This window comes from Tupaia chinensis, unplaced genomic scaffold (assembly GCF_000334495.1).
Source record: "Tupaia chinensis unplaced genomic scaffold, TupChi_1.0 Scaffold145280_1, whole genome shotgun sequence".
In the NCBI taxonomy this organism is placed as follows: Eukaryota; Metazoa; Chordata; class Mammalia; order Scandentia; family Tupaiidae; genus Tupaia; species Tupaia belangeri.
The window spans coordinates 9,520-15,299 of NW_006205141.1; the positions used below are offsets into that span (position 1 = coordinate 9,520).

General features: G+C 35.2%; 1 pseudogene; it reads left to right on the plus strand.

Moving 5' to 3' along the window:
- The first annotated feature begins 3,847 nt into the window (after positions 1–3,847).
- On the plus strand, positions 3,848–4,754 carry LOC102482255 (small glutamine-rich tetratricopeptide repeat-containing protein beta pseudogene; annotated as a pseudogene).
- Positions 4,755–5,780: the final 1,026 nt, after the last annotated feature.

Consider the following 5,780-nt stretch of genomic DNA (forward strand, 5'->3'; position numbering starts at 1 on the left):
CATTTCTGTGTCCCATAAATGTCTTGCCTCTCTATTTTCCTCCTTAATGTCTTTCCTCAGACTCAATAAATTTTATTACTTTGCAGTAAATGTTGTCTCGTGACTTCATTTTTCTTTAATTCTTCTAGGACTTTTGCATTTTAAATGTATATACATTTATAAAAGTTTCATGATTATTATTATTATTAATGCATTCAATCAATTTTCTCCATTTAGTATGATGCTTTTTTTTGGGGGGGAGACTTTTTTTTTCTATAGGGCATGTGCGCTCGCCAGACAGACAGACAGACAGAGAAACAGAATGCGAGAAATCAACCTCCAGGGGGGATGGCCATGCTGCAATCCCTTCTCCTCTATCCTCCTCTCAGGATCTTGGGCACGCATGCACACACGCCTGGCATGAGTTTAAGTCACTGGGTTCAGGACTCGAACCGTGGTTGACTATGTGGGAGTCCAACAACATAGCCATTACGCTAACTGCTGGTCCCAGTATGATTTTCTTATTGCACTGAAAAATGTCCTTCTCTGTTGATTTTTCTGAAAGTCTTAATAATAAAGAAATGTATTTTATCAAATGCTTTTTTTCTATTGATTAGCATCACCTTTTAAAAAACTATTTCTTTTGTTAGTATGATGTATTACATTTATAGTTTTGCATATATTGAGCCACCCTTGCATCCCTGGAATGAAGCATACCTGGTCATGTTGTATAATCTTCTAAATTTGCTGTTGGATACAAACTGCAAATATCTTCTTGAGAATTTTTGCATCTGTATTCAAAGCCTATCTGGTCATGATGTTCAATCTTTGAAATTTGCTGTTGCATGTAAACTGCAAATATATTCTTGAGAATTTTTGCATTTGTATTCATCAGGGATAACAATCTATCATTTTCTTTTCTTATTATGTCTTTGTTTGGGGATCAGAGTGATGGAGGTTACATTGAATAAATTTAGGAAGGATCATTCCTTTGAACTTTTAGGAACAGTTTGAGTAGAATGAGGGTCAGCTTTTTAAAAGTTTTGTAGAATTGACAAGTGAAGCCACTGGGACTTCAACTTTTCTTTGTTGGGAGATCATTTATTATTGAATTAATTTTAGTGCTCGTTATGGTTCTATTCAGGCTTTCAGTCTCCCTGATACAATCTTGGTAAACTATATGTGTCCAGAAATTTTTTCATCTCATCTAGGTTTTCTTGTTTGTTGGTGTATGGTCACCTATAATATTCTCTCATGATCAAAATTTTGTATTTTTGTTATGTCTGTAGCAATATTGTCCGTCTCATTGCTGACTTAATTATCTGGTTCTTTTCTCTGTTCTTCTTAATAAGTCAAGTAAGTAGTGAGTCAATTTTGTTTACCTTTTCCAAGAACAAGCTTTTGTTTTTGCATATTTTATGTATAGTTCATTTTTCTCTATTTCATTTATTTTCACTCTAATCTTTATTATTTCTCTTATTTTGAAATTTTGAATTTTTGTTTTTGCCGTTGTTTTCCCAGTTCCCTGAGTTGTGGTGTTGGGTTGTCTATTTCCCATCTTTTTACTTTTTTTCTTGTGAGCATTAATGGTATAAATGTCCCTCTTATAAATATTTTTATTCTGTTGCTTAGGTCATGAAAACTCAAGCATTTATTATCATCAGTTTCAATTATTCTTTTTATTTCTGTCTTAATTTCTTCAGTGGTTGTGATGTCATTCAAGAATAGGTTTTTCAGTTTCTGTGTATTTGTATATTTTTGAGTTTTTTTTCTATACCTATTAGTCAGGTCCATTTAATTTATGATAGTGTCTGAATCCTGTATCTCTATGCTTTAATTTTTTCCTCAGTGATGTGTCCAGAGGAGACAGTGAGGTATTGAGATGTCTAATGATTATTGTGAGGTAGTGTCCATTTTTTTTATATCAGTCTTTCTTTCACATATTTGGGTATTTCAGTATTGGATGTGTGTGTGTGTGTGTGTGTATATATATATATACATATATATATATTTGTTAGTTTGTAAATTTAATATATTTTATTTTAATTTCTTTAAACACACAGTCACTATACATCACTTACCTTGTAAAGTGAATTTTCCAACATGAATACATTTTTCATCAGTACAGTCAGGGATACTATACACATTATCATCAAGAGATGTTTCTCTCTGTCTGTCTGGTGAGCGCACACGCCCCATAGCGAAAAACCTCTCAAAAAAAAAGATAATAATTCATTTCTGTGTCCCATAAATGTTGGGTGTATAGATATGTATATATTTTATGTTGCTTTAATGAATTAGCCCTTTTAGTGTTACATCATGTCCCTCTTTTTCTCTTTCACCTTTTGTCTTGAAGTCTATTTTGTCTGATGTCAACATTATGACTCCAGTCTTTTTTTATTTCCATTGGCTTGGAATAATTTTTGCCAGCCCTTCACTCTTAGTCTATGTCTTTACTGATGAGGTGCATTTCTTGTAGGCAGCATAGAGGGCTTTTTTTTTTTTTTTTTTTTTTTCCACTCAGCCAGTCTGTGTCTTTTAATTAGAGAACTTGATCTATTTACATTAAATTTTATTACTGATATTTGGTGTCTGCCTTTCCATTCTCTTTTGTACTGTAGCTTACTGTTTTCACTTCAAATTCCAAATACTTGTTACTGGTATATAGACTAGCAGTATATGTTGTAGCATTATTCATACTTGGCTTCTTGTTATTTTATCAAATCTAATTCTGACAGAGGGTAATGTGTTCCACTACCCCTGAGTTTTTGTAATTATAACATGAATAATCTTGAATCAATAGCTTCATCATCATCCAAATACAAATCTCAGCAACCTATTCAATAGATAACAAACTCTTTTTCAACCTGAGTAATCTAGAAAATACTGAAAAAAAAAAGAACATGAAGAGTTTACACCTCCTTATTCCAAGATTTATTATAAACTCCTAAGAGTTCCCTCCCCACTGTATTTGTATTAGGAATTAAGTTTCCAGACCATGAAGTTTGTGGTACACCTTCAGACTTTAGCAGTGAGCAAAATGATAAACCATTAAGAGGTGCTGTTTTTCTAAGGCCTCCTAGCCCTGTTCAGTCAGCCATACACATGGAGGTGAAGCTACCCCTTTCAGCAGAAGATCAACATCCCTATACTCCAGGTTTATAAGAAGCTCTTTTTTAAAGCAAGGCTTCTGAAACCTGGGTCCAGAGTACCAGTCTGTGGCCTATTAGTGATCAGGCCACACAGCAGGAGGTGAAGAGCAGGGGAGCAAGAGAAGCTTCCTCTATATTTACAACCACTCCTCATTACTCACATTACTGCCTAAGGTCTACCTCCTATCACATAAACAGAGCATTACATTCTTATAGGAGCATAAACTCTACTGTGAACTATACATCTGAGTGATCCAGGTTGCATGCTCCTTATAAGAAATGCCTAATGATCTGAGGTAGAGCTGAATTGGTGATGATAGCACTGGGAAGTGTCGGCAAATACTGAATTCTGGTGAGTTGTATAATTATTTCATTATATATTACAATGATAAAATAATAATAAAAATGAAGTGCACAATAAATATAGTGTATTTGAATTATCCTGAAAACATCTCTATTCCCTATGCACTTTAAAACTCTTGTCTTCTTAGAAACTGGTTTGTGGTATCAAAAAAGTTGGGGTCAATTGCTTTAGAAACTTAAATAGAGGCTCTGGCAAGACCATTGCCTAGAGTAAACCACACAGCCACTGCTGCAACCCAGAGCGAGGCTCCTATCCAGAGGACGCAGGGGCAAGAGGGACCCTCCATTGACACCCCTGGCCGTCAGCCTTTGTCTTATGTCTTTCTGCCTGGAAAAGTGTTTAAGCTTCCAAAATGTCATCCAGCAAGCACCTAGTTTATGCAGCTATTTGTTTCTTGCAGGAACAAAGTCAGATGGATGTTTATACTTCGGATAAATAAGAAAGTTTGCAAGTTGCAATTCAGTGTTTGGAGATAGTTTTTAAGATCAGCCCAGAAGATACAGACCTCACGGTTTCACAGCCCTTGAGGGAAATGTTCACAAATTCCTTCTGTAAGCATGATATTCTGCCTCTCTCAAACCCAGTCCTTAACTATGTGGGAAAAACTGATCAGTTAAAAGATGAAGGCAATAATCACATGAAAGAAGAAAATTATGCTGCTGCAGTGGATTGGTATATACAGGCAAAAGAACTGTATCCAAATAATGCTGTTTATTATTGCAATAGGGCTGCTGCTCAAAGCAAATTAAGTCATTACACAATAAGGACTGCGGAAAAGCAATAGCAATTGATTCAAAGTACAACAAGGCCTATGGAAGAATTTGGCTGACTCTTACTGCTATGAATAAATTTGAAGAAGCAGTTACAAGTTATCAAAAGGCATTAGATCTTGACCCTGAAAATGATTCCTATAAGTCAAATCTAAAAATAGCAGAACAGAATTAAGAGAGGTATCTAGTCCTACAGGAACTGGCTTGAGCTTTGATATGGTTAGCTTAATAAATAATCCAGCCTTCATTAGTATGGCAACAAGTTTAATGCAGAACCCTCAAGTCCAACAGCTCATGTCAGAAATGATGACAAATGCCATTGGAGGGCCTGCTTCTGGAGTTGGGGCCCTACCTGGCCTGTCTAGCCTCATCCAAGTTTGGCAGTAGTTTGCTCAGCAGATACAACAACATAATCCTGAACTTATAGAGGAACTGAGAAATCACATCCAGAGCAGATTGTTCAGCAGCAGCACTGAGGAACATTCCTGACTCGGCCAGGGAGCCTAGTCCACAATGCAAATGGTTTATGGTCTAAAGTATTCACTGTAGATAATGGCCAAAACAATCCAACCAACTACACAAACACAAAGCACCATATCTGGCCTGATAATGGAGGAAGACATCTTGTGTACATTCTTAAATAATAAATCTGTTTAGACAATAGCTTCATCACAAACAGATTTAAAACTAACACAACTCTTTTGGAAACAAATGATCAGTAGCCTTGTAAAGTAAAGTGCCAGAATAGCACTGCAACAGGGTTCCACTTTCAAACATTTATCATTCTATTTGTACATTAGACTTCATAGTAGAGTCTATTTATTGAAGAGTAGAGCTGTTCACTGGTGAGTTCTTCAGCTCCAATATATTTAAACTAAGATTTTTGAGATGTAGAGGACCAAAAGGAAGGATTTCCCATTCAGTTTAGAATATACAGATTTGCCACCTAGCAACATTTCAGGAGAAAAGAAATCTCTTATCTAAGTTTATCTGGGTCAGTAATAAATGTACTACATAGGTGCCAGTACTTTTTTAATGCTGTTTAATCTGATGAAAAGAAAAGTAATCCAAAGAGCTGGTGTAAAGAAGCATTTGGTGCAAGGAATATTTTGAAAAGAAAAAATAATGTGAACATGCAGTAGAATGGAAAGGTAGGGGGCTCAGATTTTCTACGTAGTTCAGGACTCGTTTTTGTTTGCACTTCGATATTGACAATATTAGCATTTCCAGTTATGCTAATACATGATAAAATACATTTAGCAATCCTTAATGACATTGGTTAGGTCAGTGATATAACTGTTCGGCTTAATCATCACAGTTTTCCTGGTGGTAACCTTACCTTGGAAACTATCAGAAACACCTATATTTAAGTAAGTCAGTGGCTTGATTTTAAGTTAAGTATTTTCTGAGTGACATTTTATTATGTATGTAAACACTGATTTTCCAAAAACTTAATAATTATTTGATAGATAACAAAAGCATTTATCATTAACATGCTCATGTAATCATTTGGTA